This window comes from Leptodactylus fuscus, chromosome 2, assembly GCF_031893055.1.
Source record: "Leptodactylus fuscus isolate aLepFus1 chromosome 2, aLepFus1.hap2, whole genome shotgun sequence".
Classification (NCBI taxonomy): domain Eukaryota; kingdom Metazoa; phylum Chordata; class Amphibia; order Anura; family Leptodactylidae; genus Leptodactylus; species Leptodactylus fuscus.
The window spans coordinates 103,515,176-103,530,312 of NC_134266.1; the positions used below are offsets into that span (position 1 = coordinate 103,515,176).

Below are 15,137 nucleotides of genomic sequence, written 5' to 3' on the forward strand. Positions count from 1 at the left end.
AGAACAGTCAAGGACAATCCACAGACCACCTCCAAAGAGCTGCAGCATCATCTTGCTGCAGATGGTGTCACTGTGCATCGGTAACAATACAGCGCACTTTGCACAAGGAGAAGCTGTATGGGAGAGTGATGAGAAAGAAGCCGTTTCTGCACGTACGCCACAAATAGAGTTGCCTGAGGTATGCAAAAGCACATTTGGAGAAGCCAACTTCATTTTGGAAACAAAGATTGAGTTGTTTGGTTATAAAAAAAAGGCGTTATGCATGGCGTCCAAAAAGAAACAGCATTCCAAGAAAAACACTTGCTACCCACTGTAAAATTTGGTGGAGGTTCCATCATGCTTTGGGGCTGTGTGGCCAATGCCGGCACCGGGAATCTTGTTAAAGTTGAGGGTCGCATGGATTCCACTCAGTATCAGCTGATTCTTGAGAATAATGTTCAAGAATCAGTGACGAAGTTGAAGTTACGCCGGGGATGGATATTTCAGCAAGACAATGATCCAAAACACTGCTCCAAATCAACTCAGGCATTCATGCAGAGGAACAATGACAATGTTCTGGAATGGCCATCCCAGTCCCCAGACCTGAATATCATTGAACATCTGTGGGATCATTTGAAGCGGGCTGTCCATGCTCGGCCACCATCTAACTTAACTGAACTTGAATTGTTTGTCCAAAATACCTTTATCCAGGATCCAGGAACTGATTAAAAGCTACAGGAAGCGACTAGAGGCTGTTATCTTTGCAAAAGGAGGATCTACTAAATATTAATGTCACTTTTCTGTTGAGGTGCCCATACTTTTGCATCGGTCAAATTTTGGTTTAATGCATATTGCACATTTTCTGTTAGTACAATAAACCTCATTTCAATCCTGAAATATTACTGTGTCCATCAGTTATTAGATATATCAAACTGAAATGGCTGTTGCAAATACCAAAATATTTAGAACTAAAAATGATTAAGATTAATAGGGGTGCCCAAACTTTTTCATAGGACTGTATTTCAAGTTTAAAGACTCTGAGAAGTACAGCAGTTCAGAATCAGTTTTATATGCTATAGTTTTGGAACTTCATAAAAGTCTAAATAAACGTCACAAATGTAATAATCAAAAGTATGTCTATGACATTTGTCAAAAGATTATCACTTCTAGAATATTTTGACTATGCTTGTTATTTTCACATTATACCTAGATTCTACTTTCTCATCTTAAATGTGAAGCCTTTTATGTCTTTTTTTTTTTTTTTTTTGCCCAGCAACTTCTTGTTAGAGTTTAAACAAGTGAGTCATGTAATAAACTGCGGTTATTAAGTATATTTAATCAAAACTGGAAAACAGTAATGTATTGGTGCAACCTGTGTTGCATTGTATAAGAAGATACTATGGTGGTGAAAAAAAAAAAAGAATATACTGAATGGGCACCCTCAAAAACAATATGATTCTAAAATATAATTTTTATATCTGTTTAGTAAAAAAGGAACAAGGCGCCAACCCCAAAATAATGCAATACCACTCACTTTGTGGCATAATGCGTGAAGCGCATTAAGTATAAAAACACAAACAAAAAAGGAGGAAGAGGGGGCATATAAATGTAGCAATTGGGTATTAGCCCTAAGATGTCTCACTATTTATGGCCACAACGTGATGATACTGTTTATAGCCACAACATGTCAATACCACGGCCCAACCCCTGCCCCCCTCTCTCACTCTCCAGATATAACAAGCAGGTAATACCTATATATACACACAACCCTATTCTCATATATGAATTCAGGGTGTGAAGAGCGGTTGGATGTCTGCTATAAACAAGATATCCCAAAGGGGGTAAATGAAAATACACGGTCTAAACCTAGATTAGATTGTATACAGACAGGTGGACTGTTTCAATAATTTAGTGTATTTGCTACACTAAGAATAATCATGTGTGTAGCAAAATCCTAAACCTCCAAGGGTTTGTATAGGATACACACTTTTCCATAATACCTGAACACTGCACTAAATCCTATGCAGGCCAGTAAGGCAATACACTCCTATCCACCTGGAAGGTCTAACAACTGATTAAGGAAGACCTAACCAGCGTGAGTTTAAAGCCTACATCCAACTCAAGTCCAGGAAACAAATACAAAATTGCATAATGTTTGTCTAATATCTCAAAGTCTCAACGCGTTTCTCTAATAGTTTTCTAGTTATTCAGGAGACAGATACTGACAATTCACCCTGATATACAGCGAATTGTGGTCAAAACCACAGTTCCTGGGACCCTGTCCCGATACTTACTTCATAAAGGCCGAAGTCTGAAATCACCACTCTTAAATAGAGCCCGAGCAGAACTACACTCCTCCCCCTTAGCTCACACCTCCAGCTAGGGCGCCAATCTGTATGATTGCACACTCCCTAATGTCAGTCGGTGGGCGTGCCAGGGACTCCAGAGCTTTGTCTACTACTGCATGGCTGAAGCTAGATGTCAACACAAAGCGAAGATGCAATTGGTAACAATACAACAAAGTTGACAACCAGGAAATGTACTCCGAAACAAAACAAAAGAATTATGAATTATGAATCAATCCCAATCAGATCAACAAACCACGATGATCATGAGGACAGCACTCCATAGAGCACATAACATATCAATATTCACCTTGGGACAGGGGTGAACTTCACCCTTTCTCCGCCCGAGGCAAACTACAGAAAGCCGCTGTAGGAGGGGGTGGAGCGGAGGGGGGCATGGCGGAGCGAGGGGCGGGGCTTAGCGCCATTCGCAGGCAGAGAGCAGGCACGGAGAGGACCTGCTCTCTGCCTGAGCGTGAGGGGAGGCTGCTGGAGCAGCGCTGCTCCAGTGGCCTCCCCAAACCACCGCTCGGTGCGAAGTCAGTCCAGGACAGCTTGTCCTGGACTGGCTTAGGTAATCAAAAATGCCGCCCTCCCTGGGGTCCTGACATAGCGCCTCCTGAAGCGGTCACTTCAGGTCGCCTCATGGGAGGTGCGTTGCTGCCTTGGGAATATGGGCAGCCTAGAGTGCCAAAAATAATGAGCTGTACATTGAAGAAGAAGGTACTAGACATGAAGATGGTCAAATCCAAAATATAATACAGTTTTTATCAGGTAATAAGACAAAAGCCCTCCTATATCGTAGCCGCATAACACTGCGTATGTTGTACACAAAGGGGAACAACCACTTAATTGCTATAATCATGGAAGACTTCAAAATGTTCATGTATTCCATTAAAAATAAGTAGAGATGAGCGAACACTGTTCGGATCAGCCGATCCGAACTGCACACTCCCATAGAAATGAATGGAAGCACCTGGCACGCAGACTTTGCCAGCAGCCGGCCGCTTAACCCTTCGCGTGCCGGCTGCTTCCATTCATTTCTATGGGAGCGTGCTGTGAGCGCGCTGTTCGGAACGGCTGTTCCGAACAGTGTTCGCTCATCTCTAAAAATAAGCCCAAAAGACAGTACTTAAATGCATAGTGTGTTCTTGCATCAAGTCAATAAAGGGTTAATAGTTACCCAAACTAAACACGGTCTGAATACTACATGCCCCAATATGGTGGCCGTAATTCAGTAAGTATTCATGTCATATATCGTATGAAAAGCAGCCCAGATAACTCAATGCCTATCTAATCTATAAGGTTAGCCCCCCATGAACCTCTCAAACATGGTTTGCAATAGGGATGTCTGTCCACCTTGACACAACCCCCACATGATCTACTACGCGTCTTCTAAATTGTGTGCGGGTCTTGCCCACATAGTTCAGTGGGCCAGAACAGATGATAACGTACTACCCCCTCGGTCTTGCAATTAATGAAGTCCTGAATTTTTAACTATTGTCCCGTGGGGCAGGCCACAGTCTCAGGGTCCCTAAGAATATAACCACATGCACAGCAGGACCCACATCTATGAGTCTCTGGAATAAGATTTTTACTCAGCCAAGTAGTGGTAGAATGAGCTGATTCCAGGTGACTATGAGTGACCCTATAACCCAGATTCTGTCTCCTACGATAAGTAAGTCACGTTCTATTGGTGATAACTTTACCGATGTCTGGGTCCTACCTCAGTATGTTCCAATAAGTCTTAATTATATCCAGACCCTCTTTAACATATTTATCATAGGTCCCGATCATGCGAATAGGTTGTGGTCCAAGAACTTTAATCTTAGGGACAAGTAGTGTCTCTCTGGGGGTGAGTTTAGCTTGTTCTCGGGCACGAGTTACAACTGCTAAACCCGTATTTGCAAACGGATTCAGTAGCTGTTGCCTTTTTATATCGTATTCCTGATCAGTGGTACAGTTCCTCCGAATATGGAGGAACTGCCCTTTTGGAATACCTCGTTTGAGAGTTTGGGGGTGATGACCCTCCCACCTAAGCAGTGAGGTAGTGGCTGTCATTTTTCTGAAAAGTGTGGTGGTTAAAGTACCCACTTCTGTCAATTTGATTTGGATATCAAAAAATGGCACAGAATTTTTGTGAATAAAGGAAGTGAATCGCAAATTCAGGTTATTCTGATTTAAGGCCTCCATGAAGTCATGGAAGATGCCTACTGTTCCTGACCAGACAATAATGATGTCACCAATGTAACAGAGCCAAAGCATTATTTGCTGGGTTTCACATTGTTCTCCAAAAACCATCAACTCCTCCCATCATCCTAGGTAGATGTTTGCATAGGTAGGTGCTGCGGGGAACCCCATTGCAGTGCCCCCCCGCTGATTGTATACCCTACCATTAAAACACAAAGGGGAGGAGATTAAGCACAAATTCCCTATATTCAGTAGACCGGGCACTTTAAGACACAGGGATACCTAATATGTATGTGTTTCACAGTAATTTTCAACTTTTATATGTATTCTATGGAAAGGAGGGATTTAGAACATTTACTTTATTTTTTTATTATATTTCTTTTAAAGCTTTTTTCTTCACTATTTTATGAGAGATTCTATGCATTACTATTGCGGCTGGTCATAGACCCCCCCCCCCAAAAAAAAAAAAAATAAAAAAAATAAATTGTTTTTGCTTGACTCGAGTATAAGCCGAAGGGGGCTTTTTCAGCACAAAAACTGTGCTGAAAAATTCTGCTTATACTCGAGTATATACCCACACCCCTATTCCCATATACGAGTCCAGGGTGTGAAGCGGTATTGATTGTCTGCTATCGCCAAAGGGGGTAAATGAAAATACACTGCCTAAACCTCAGGGGGTTCAGAGTCAAAGCACACCGTCCTAGATTAGATTGTATACAGACAGATGGAGTGCTTCAATACAATGGATTCACTACACTAAGAATAATCATGTGTAGCAAAATCCTAAACCTTCAAGAGTTTGTATAGGCTACACACTTTTCCTTAATACCTGAACACTGCACTAAATCCTATGAAGGCCAGTAAGGCAATACACTCCTATCCACCTGAAAGGTCTAACAGATGATCAAGGAAGACCTAACTAGCGTGAGTTGTAAGCCTACATCCAACTCAAGTCCAGCAAACTTAAAGAGGACCTGTCATCAGATCGGGCGCATGCAGTTCTATATACTGCTGGAAAGCTGACAGTGCGCTTTCCCGATCTGTGCCCGGTGTAAAGCGCTATCGGTCCCGGTACCGTAGCGCTTTACAGTCAGAAGGGTGTTTCTGACACTTAGCCAGGGATGCCCTTTAGCCCAGCGGCGCCTATCACGCTATACTGTGGAGCGGGAGGAACGCCCCCTCCCTCTGCTCACACAGCTCGTCCATAGACGAGTATTATCAGGAGGGGAGGGGGGAGTTCCTCCCCGCTCCACAGTACAGCGTGATAGGCGCCGCTGGGCAGAAGGGCGTCCCTGGCTAAGTGTCAGAAACGCCCTTCTGACTGTAAAGAGCTACGGTACTGGGACCGATAGCGCTTTACACTGGGCACAGATCGGGAAAGCGCTGAATTTAGCACACTGTCAGCTTTCCAGCAGTATATAAAAATGCCTGTGCCCGATCTGATGAAAGGTCCTCTTTAAATACAAAACTGCATATTGTTTGACTAATGTCTCAAAGTCTCAACGCTTTACTCAAGTAGTTTTCTAGTTCTTCAAGAGACAGATACTGACAATTCACTCTGATTACAGCGAACTGTGGTCAAAACCGCAGTTCCTGGGACCCTGTTGGTGGGTCCCGATACTTCATGAAGGCTGACACCATTGTCTGAAATCACCACTCTTAAATAGAGTCCAAGGAGAATTACACTCCTCCCTCTCGGCTCACACCTCCAGCTAGGGCGCCAATCTGTATGATCACACGCCCCCTAACATCATCCGGTGGGCGTGCCAGGGACTCCAATGCTTTGTCTACTACTGCATGGCTGAAGCTAGATGTCATCGCAAAGAAAAGATGCAATTGGTAACAATACAAAGTTGACAAGCGGGAAATGTACTCCGAAACACTACAAAAACACATTATGAATCAATCCCAATCAGATCAACAAACCACAATAATCATGAGGATAGCATCCCATAGAGCACATAGAGGTGATATTAATATTCACCTTGGTAATATGGGCAGTCTAGAGTTCCAAAACTACATGGGCTGTATATTGTAGAAGAAGGTACTAGACATGTAGATGGTCAAATCCAAAATACAATACAGTTTCTATCAGGTGATAAGTCAAAAGCCCTCCTATATCGTAACTGCATATCACTGCGTACATTGTATTTAAAGGGGAACAACCACTTAATTGCTGTAATCATGGAAGACTTTAAAATGTTCATGTGTTCCATTAAAAGTAAGCCCAAAAGACAGTGCTCAAATGCACAGTGTAATCTTGCATCAAGTCAATAAAGAGTTAATAGGCTAAAGCCCCACGTTGCAGAAACAGCTTTTTTTTTGTTGCATATTTTGCTGCGTTTTTCTGAGCCTAAGCCAGGAGTGGATTGAGCAGAAGGGAGACATATAAGAAGCTTCCTATATATTTTCCATTCCTTCTGTAGCCATTTTTCGCTTTGCTTGAAATAAACCGCATCAAAATCTACAACAAAAACGCTGCGTTTCTGCAACGTGAGGCCTCAGCCTTACTCCTCCTGCACACAGATAGGGTATGTATAGGACAGATATAGGATCTGCTCCATAATTTTTAGCTCTTCATTTTGGCCCAGATACACAGTCACAAAAAAATGGCTGTATATATGGGTCAATTGAAATGTATAGGTCTGTACTCTTATCCAAAGTTGTGGATAAAAAAAGTCCGGTCATGTGCATTACAGTTTAGTAACTCCATGGGCCTCATAGCAGTTAACCCCATTATGTCCCTCACATTAACCCCCTGTGTGCTTTACATAAGGGACACTGATATGTGAGCCATATGAAGGTAATACGTGAATATCTTCATTATATACAGTAGGTCCTTTATTAGTTCCTCCATGTGTCTCACATATCAGTAACCCTTATGTGAGGCACACAGGGGTTAATGTGAGGGACATGATGGGGTTAACTGCCATTAATGTGAGGCACATGGAGTTACTAAAACTAAAGTAATAACCCCTGACATTAATAAGAATAGTTAGTATCACACATGTACCTGGTGTTGCTTTTACTTTTACTTTGCTCAGCTTCCTCTCCTGCTCAGGGCTACAGACGGCAGGAGCTCCGCACATGTAGCAGCAGGTCCAGGGAGCCCTTATCCTGTGCAGTGAGAGGCTCACCTCTGATTGGTGGGCAGTGAGAGAAGGGGGCGTGTCCTACACCTCGGCTTTAGCAGACCACTGAAGGGAATGCTCTTTCTCAATTTAGTGCATGAAGGTTGCGGGCTGGCTGGCGTGCCAGCAAAATATGCCTTGCGTGCCACTCTTGGCACGCGTGCCAGGGGTTGCCGACCCCTGCTCTAGTGGTTTGGAGTTGGGTTGGGTTCGAGTGTCCTTGGTGTCTCATCTTTCTTGTTTGGGACATTTGGGTAAGGGTGGGTGTGGGGTAGGCGGGTGATGGGGGGGTCTTTACGGTCTTTGGATGGTAGATGGGGGGTGGGTGGTCTGATAGTCCAATACTTGGCTACTGGCCAATCATTGTGGGAAAAGTTATCATGATCCCTGAAACTCAGGCACCACGTTAGCTATGGGCAGTAATGTGATTGGTTGTCGGCAGCATCATTACACCCCTCTATATAATGGCTGTGATGATGCTGATGCCACCATTTTGCTGCACATGCTAGCTAGGGAGAGGTGCTTAGTTGTAGCTACGGTCAGTGTAGGCAGGAGCTGTGCTGTGCTAATTAGAGATGAGCGAACACTAAAATGTTCGAGGTTCGAAATTCGATTCGAACAGCCGCTCACTGTTCATGTGTTCAAACGGGTTTCGAACCCCATTATAGACTATGGGGAACATATACTCGTTAAGGGGGAAACCCAAATCCGTGTCTGGAGGGTCACCAAGTCCACTATCACACCACAGGAAATGATGCCAACACCTCTGGAATGACACTGGGACAGCAGGGGAAGCTTGTCTGGGGGCATCTAACACACCAAAGACCCTCTATTACCCCAACATCACAGCCTAACAACTACACACTTTACACACTCAATACCACCTCTCAGACAGTAGGAAAACACCTTGAAACATGTGTATTTGGCACTTGGAGTGAGGAGAGCTTGTCACCAGCAGTGAATTTGGCCCTTGTAGCTTACTACAAATGTTGGCACCAACATTTGTTTTGAAAATCAGGGTGGATTGAGCCTCTAACCAGCAGAGTTTGGGCAAATTCATGGTGGAGGGAGCCTCTAAAAACCCCAGTTTGGGCAAATTCATGGTGGAGGGAGCCTCTAAACAGCCAAGCTATGGGAAGTTCATGGTGGAGGGAGCCTCTAAACAGCCAAGTTTTGGGAAATTCATGGTGGAGGGAGCCTCTAAAAACCCCAGTTTGGCCAAATTCATAGTGGAGGGAGCCTCTAACCAGCCCAGTTTGGACCAATTCATGGTGGATTGAGCCTCTAAACAGCCAAGTTTTGGGAAATTCATGGTGGAGGAAGCCTCTAAAAACCCCAGTTTGGGCAAATTCATGGTGGAGGGAGCCTCTAACCAGCCGAGTTTGGACCAATTCATGGTGGAGGGAGCCTCTAAAAACCCCAGTTTGGACCAATTCATGGTGGAGGGAGCCTCTAAACAGCCAAGCTATGAGAAGTTCATGGTGGAGGGAGCCTCTAAACAGCCAAGTTTTGGGAAATTCATGGTGGAGGGAGCCTCTAAAAACCCCAGTTTGGACCAATTCATGGTGGAGGGAGCCTCTAAAAACCCCAGTTTGGACCAATTCATGGTGGATTGAGCCTCTAAAAACCCCAGTTTGGGCAAATTCATGGTGGAAGGAGCCTCTAAAAACCCCAGTTTGGACCAATTCATGGTGGAGGGAGCCTCTAAAAACCCCAGTTTGGCCAAATTCATGGTGGAGGGAGCCTCTAACCAGCCCAGTTTGGACCAATTCATGGTGGAGGGAGCCTCTAAACAGCCAAGCTATGGGAAGTTCATGGTGGAGGGAGCCTCTAAACAGCCCAGTTTGAACCAATTCATGGTGGATTGAGCCACTAAACAGCCAAGTTTTGGGAAATTCATGGTGGAGGGAGCCTCTAAAAACCCCAGTTTGGGCAAATTCATGGTGGAGGGAGCCTCTAACCAGCCCAGTTTGGACCAATTCATGGTGGAGGGAGCCTCTAAACAGCCAAGTTTTGGGAAATTCATGGTGGAGGGAGCCTCTAAAAACCCCAGTTTGGGCAAATTCATGGTGGAGGGAGCCTCTAAACAGCCAAGCTATGGGAAGTTCATGGTGGAGGGAGCCTCTAAACAGCCAAGTTTTGGGAAATTCATGGTGGAGGGAGCCTCTAAAAACCCCAGTTTGGCCAAATTCATAGTGGAGGGAGCCTCTAACCAGCCCAGTTTGGACCAATTCATGGTGGATTGAGCCTCTAAACAGCCAAGTTTTGGGAAATTCATGGTGGAAGGAGCCTCTAAAAACCCCAGTTTGGGCAAATTCATGGTGGAGGGAGCCTCTAACCAGCCCAGTTTGGACCAATTCATGGTGGAGGGAGCCTCTAAACAGCCAAGTTTTGGGAAATTCATGGTGGAGGGAGCCTCTAAAAACCCCAGTTTGGACCAATTCATGGTGGAGGGAGCCGCTAAACAGCCAAGCTATGAGAAGTTCATGGTGGAGGGAGCCTCTAAACAGCCAAGTTTTGGGAAATTCATAGTGGAGGGAGCCTCTAAAAACCCCAGTTTGGCCAAATTCATAGTGGAGGGAGCCTCTAACCAGCCCGGTTTGGACCAATTCATGGTGGATTGAGCCTCTAAACAGCCAAGTTTTGGGAAATTCATGGTGGAGGGAGCCTCTAAAAACCGCAGTTTGGGAAAATTCATGGTGGAGGGAGCCTCTAACCAGCAGAGTTGTGGGAAATCAGGGTGGAGGGAGCCTCTAACCAGCAGAGTTGTGGGAAATCAGGGTGGAGGGAGCCTCTAACCAGCAGAGTTGGGGGAAATCAGGGTGGAGGGAGCCTCTAACCAGCAGAGTTGGGGGAAATCAGGGTGGAGGGAGCCTAGTATTAGCAGAATAGTGCAACGTTTATGGTGGATGAGTATGAGGTTGCGGAGGAATTGGAGAGGTTGAGCACAGACATGGAGTTTCATGTTGGGGTGCTTTACACAGGTGGGCACGAAAATGAAGGCTCTATCCAGTGGTGGTTCATTTTTATCAAAGTGAGCCGGTCGGCACTCTCAGCTGACAGATGGGTGCGCTTGTCAGTGATGATGCCACCGGCTGCACTGAACACCCTCTCAGATAGGACGCTGGCGACAGGACAGGACAGCACCTCCAAGGCATATAGGGCAAGTTCAAGCCACAGGTCCAACTTTGACACCCAATACGTGTAGGGCGCAGAGGGATCGGAGAGGACAGGGCTGTGGTCGGAAAGGTATTCCCGCAACATGCGCCTATACTTCTCACGCCTGGTGACACTAGGACCCTCCGTGGCAGCACTTTGGCGAGGGGGTGCCATCAATGTATCCCAGACCTTAGACAGTGTGCCCCTTGTTTGTGTGGACCGGTGAGAACTTGGTCGCCTACTTGGTCCCTGCCGCCAATGTCACATGCTGGAAACATCTCCATCATATTCTGCACCAATTGCTTGTGGCAAGCATTGATGCGATTGGCCCTCCCCTCTACCGGAATAAAAGAGGAGATGTTGTTTTTATACCGGGGGTCAAGGATAGCAAAGATCCAGTACTGGTTGTCCTCCATGATTTTGACAATACGCTTGTCGGTTGTAAAGCACCCCAACATGAACTCAGCCATGTCTGCCACAGTGTTAGTTGGCATGACTCCTCTGGCCCCACCGGAAAGTTCAATCTCCATTTCCTCCTCATCGTCCATGTCTACCCATCCGCTGCAACAATGGGACGATTCGAAGTTGCCCGGAAGCCTCCTGTATCACCATCACATCATCGGACAACTCTTCTTCCTCCTCCTCCTCCTCCTCCTCCTCCATTAAACACGATGAAGCGGACAGATGTGTGGACCTACTCTCCAACTGTGACGGATCGGATGCTATCCCTGACACCTCTGTGTGATCTGAGTTATCCCTAATGTCAATCAGGGATTCTCTCAGAACGCACAAGAGCGGGATTGTAAGGCTCACCATCGCATCCTCAGAGCTCACCCTCCTTGTGGACTCCTCAAACACCCATAGGATGTCACAAAGGTCTCTCATCCATGGCCACTCATGGATGAGAAACTGAGGCAGCTGACTTTGTGGCACCCTAGGGTTTTGTAGCTGGTATTCCATCAAAGGTCTCTGCTGCTCAACCACTCTATTCAACATCTGAAACGTTGAGTTCCAGCGTGTGGGGACGTCGCACAAAAGCCGGTGTTGTGGCACGTGCAGGTGTTGCTGGAGAGATTTTAAGCTAGCAGCGGCTACTGTCGACTTGCGAAAGTGGGCGCACATGCGCCGCACTTTCACCAGTAGCTCTGGAACATTGGGGTAGCTCTTTAGGAAACGTTGCACCACTAGGTTGAAGACGTGGGCCAGGCATGGAACATGTTGGAGTCCGGCAAGCTCCAGAGCTGCTACCAGGTTCCAGCCGTTATCACAAATGACCATGCCTGGGCCCAGGTGCAGCGGCTCAAACCATATTGCCGTCTCATCGAGGAGGGCATCCCTCACCTTGGAGTCAGTGTGCTGTCTGTCCCCCAAGCTGATCAGCTTCAGCACGGCCTGCTGACGTCTACCAACGCCAGTGCTGCAACGTTTCCAACTCGTAGCTGGGGTCACTCTAACAGCGGAGGAGGAGGCGGTGGCGGAGGAGGAGGCGGTGGAGGAGGAGGAGGAGGGGGGTGTTCTTCTCGTGTCCCTGCCAAGAATGTTAGGCGGGGAGACGAGGTACACCGGGCCAGTTTGGGAAGCAGTCCCAGCCTCAACTACATTCACCCAGTGTGCCGTCAGTGAAATGTAGCGTCCCTGTCCGCATGCACTTGTTCACGCGTCGGTGGTCAAGTGGACCTTTGTGCAAAGCGCGGAACTAAGGGCCCGCCTGATGTTGAGTGACACGTGCTGGTGCAAGGCAGGGACGGCACACCGGGAGAAGTAGTGACGGCTAGGGACGGCATAGCGAGGTGCCGCAGTTGCCATCAGGTCCAGGAAGGCGGGAGTTTCAACAAGCCGGAACGCCAACATCTCCTGGGCCAGCAGTTTAGCGATGTTGGCGTTCAAGGCTTGCGCGTGTGGGTGGTTAGCGGTGTATTTCTGCCGCCGCTCCAATGTCTGAGAGATGGTGGGTTGTTATAAAGAAGCGCCTGATGGTGCCTTTGATGGTGCAGGAGAAGGAGATAAGACAGGAACAGGGGAGGATGAGGAAGAAGTCAACAAAGTGGTGGAGGCAGATGAAGTGGTGTCCTGGCTCGTCCTCTGGAGTGCATCACCAGCACAGTCAGCAGTGGCAGTGGCAGAGGCAGTTGCTGCCTGCCACTGATTCCAGGGCTTGGATTCCAAATGACGGCGCATTGAAGTGGTGGACAGGTTGCTCTTCTCAGAGCCCCTAATCAATTTCGAGAGGCAAATTGTGCAGACAACACTATATCTGTCCTCGGCGCATTCCTTGAAAAAACTCCACACCTTTGAGAAACGTGCCCTCGAGGTGGGAATTTTTCGGGGCTGGGTACGAACTGGAACATCTTGGGAGATTCCGGGTGTGGCCTGGCTTCGCCTAAGCTGCTGACCTCTGCCTCTGCCTCTAGCTACCCTTTTTGGTGCTGTACCTGCCTCAACATCCACACTACTTTCCCCGCTTGACATCCCCCCTGTCCAGGTCGGGTCAGTGTCCTCATCATCCACCACTTCCTCTTCCAACTCCTGTCTCATCTCCTCCTCCCGCACAATGCGCATGTCAACTGGATGCCCTGACGGCAACTGCGTCACATCGTCGTCGATGAGGGTGGGTTCATGGTCATCCACCACCAAATCGAACGGAGATGGAGGATACTCTAGTGTTTGAGCATCTGGACACAGATGCTCCTCTGTTAGGTCCGTGGAATCGCGAAATGGAGGGGCAGGTTGAGGGACAATGAAAGGAGCGGAGAACAGCTCTGGGGAGCAGGGACAGTTGGGGATATTGTTCTGTGAAGCTTGGGAATTTTGGGAGGAAGGAGGACAAGACTGTTGGGTAATAGGAGGAGAGGTGGCAGAGCCTGACTGGCTGCTGGACAATGTGCTGTAAGCGTTATCCGACAGCCATTGCAAGACCTGTTCCTGGTTCTCAGGCCTACTAAGGTTTGTACCCTGCAGTTTAGTTAATGTGGCAAGCAACCCTGGCACTGTGGAGCGGCGCAATGCTTGCTGCCCCACAAGAGTAGGCACGGGACGCCCTGTGGCTTCACTGCTACCTTGCTCCCCAGAACCATTCCCCCGACCTCGCCCAAGGCCTCGTCCACGTCCCTTTCCGGGAGCCTTGCACATTTTGAATTCCTAGTCAGAAACTGGCACTATATGGCAGTAGCAAGAAATGAGGGTATTTGTAACCCCAATATATTCTTTGAATTCCCAGTCAGAAACTGGCACTATATGGCAGTAGCAAGAAATGAGGGTATTTGTAACCCCAATATATTCTTGGAATTCCCAGTCAGAAACTGGCACTATATGGCAGTGGCAGGACTTGAAGGTATTTGTAACCCCAATATATTCTTTGAATTCCCAGTCAGAAACTGGCACTATATGGCAGTAGCAAGAAATTAGGGTATTTGTAACCCCAATATATTCTTGGAATTCCCAGTCAGAAACTGGCACTATATGGCAATAGCAAGAAATGAGGGTATTTGTAACCCCAATATATTCTTGGAATTCCCAGTCAGAAACTGGCACTATATGGCAGTAGCAGGACTTGAAGGTATTTGTAACCCCAATATATTCTTGGAATTCCCAGTCAGAAACTGGCACTATATGGCAGTGGCAGGACTTGAAGGTATTTGTAACCCCAATATATTCTTTGAATTCCCAGTCAGAAACTGGCACTATATGGCAGTAGCAAGAAATTAGGGTATTTGTAACCCCAATATATTCTTGGAATTCCCAGTCAGAAACTGGCACTATATGGCAGTAGCAGGACTTGAAGGTATTTGTAACCCCAATATATTCTTTGAATTCCCAGTCAGAAACTGGCACTATATGGCAGTAGCAAGAAATGAGGGTATTTGTAACCCCAATATATTCTTTGAATTCCCAGTCAGAAACTGGCACTATATGGCAGTAGCAAGAAATGAGGGTATTTGTAACCCCAATATATTCTTTGAATTCCCAGTCAGAAACTGGCACTATATGGCAGTAGCAAGAAATGAGGGTATTTGTAACCCCAATATATTCTTGGAATTCCCAGTCAGAAACTGGCACTATATGGCAGTGGCAGGACTTGAAGGTATTTGTAACCCCAATATATTCTTTGAATTCCCAGTCAGAAACTGGCACTATATGGCAGTAGCAAGAAATGAGGGTATTTGTAACCCCAATATATTCTTGGAATTCCCAGTCAGAAACTGGCACTATATGGCAATAGCAAGAAATGAGGGTATTTGTAACCCCAATATATTCTTGGAATTCCCAGTCAGAAACTGGCACTATATGGCAGTAGCAGGACTTGAAGGTATTTGTAACCCCAATATATTCTTTG

The 15,137-nt window shown here is 46.6% G+C and overlaps 1 protein-coding gene across 1 annotated transcript in view; it reads left to right on the forward strand.

Annotated features, from left to right (window-relative positions):
* The window catches only part of CACNA1S (calcium voltage-gated channel subunit alpha1 S), a 676,496-nt gene that overhangs the window by 424,457 nt on the left and 236,902 nt on the right, over positions 1-15,137 (forward strand). The gene's annotated exons all lie outside the window — the stretch shown is intronic.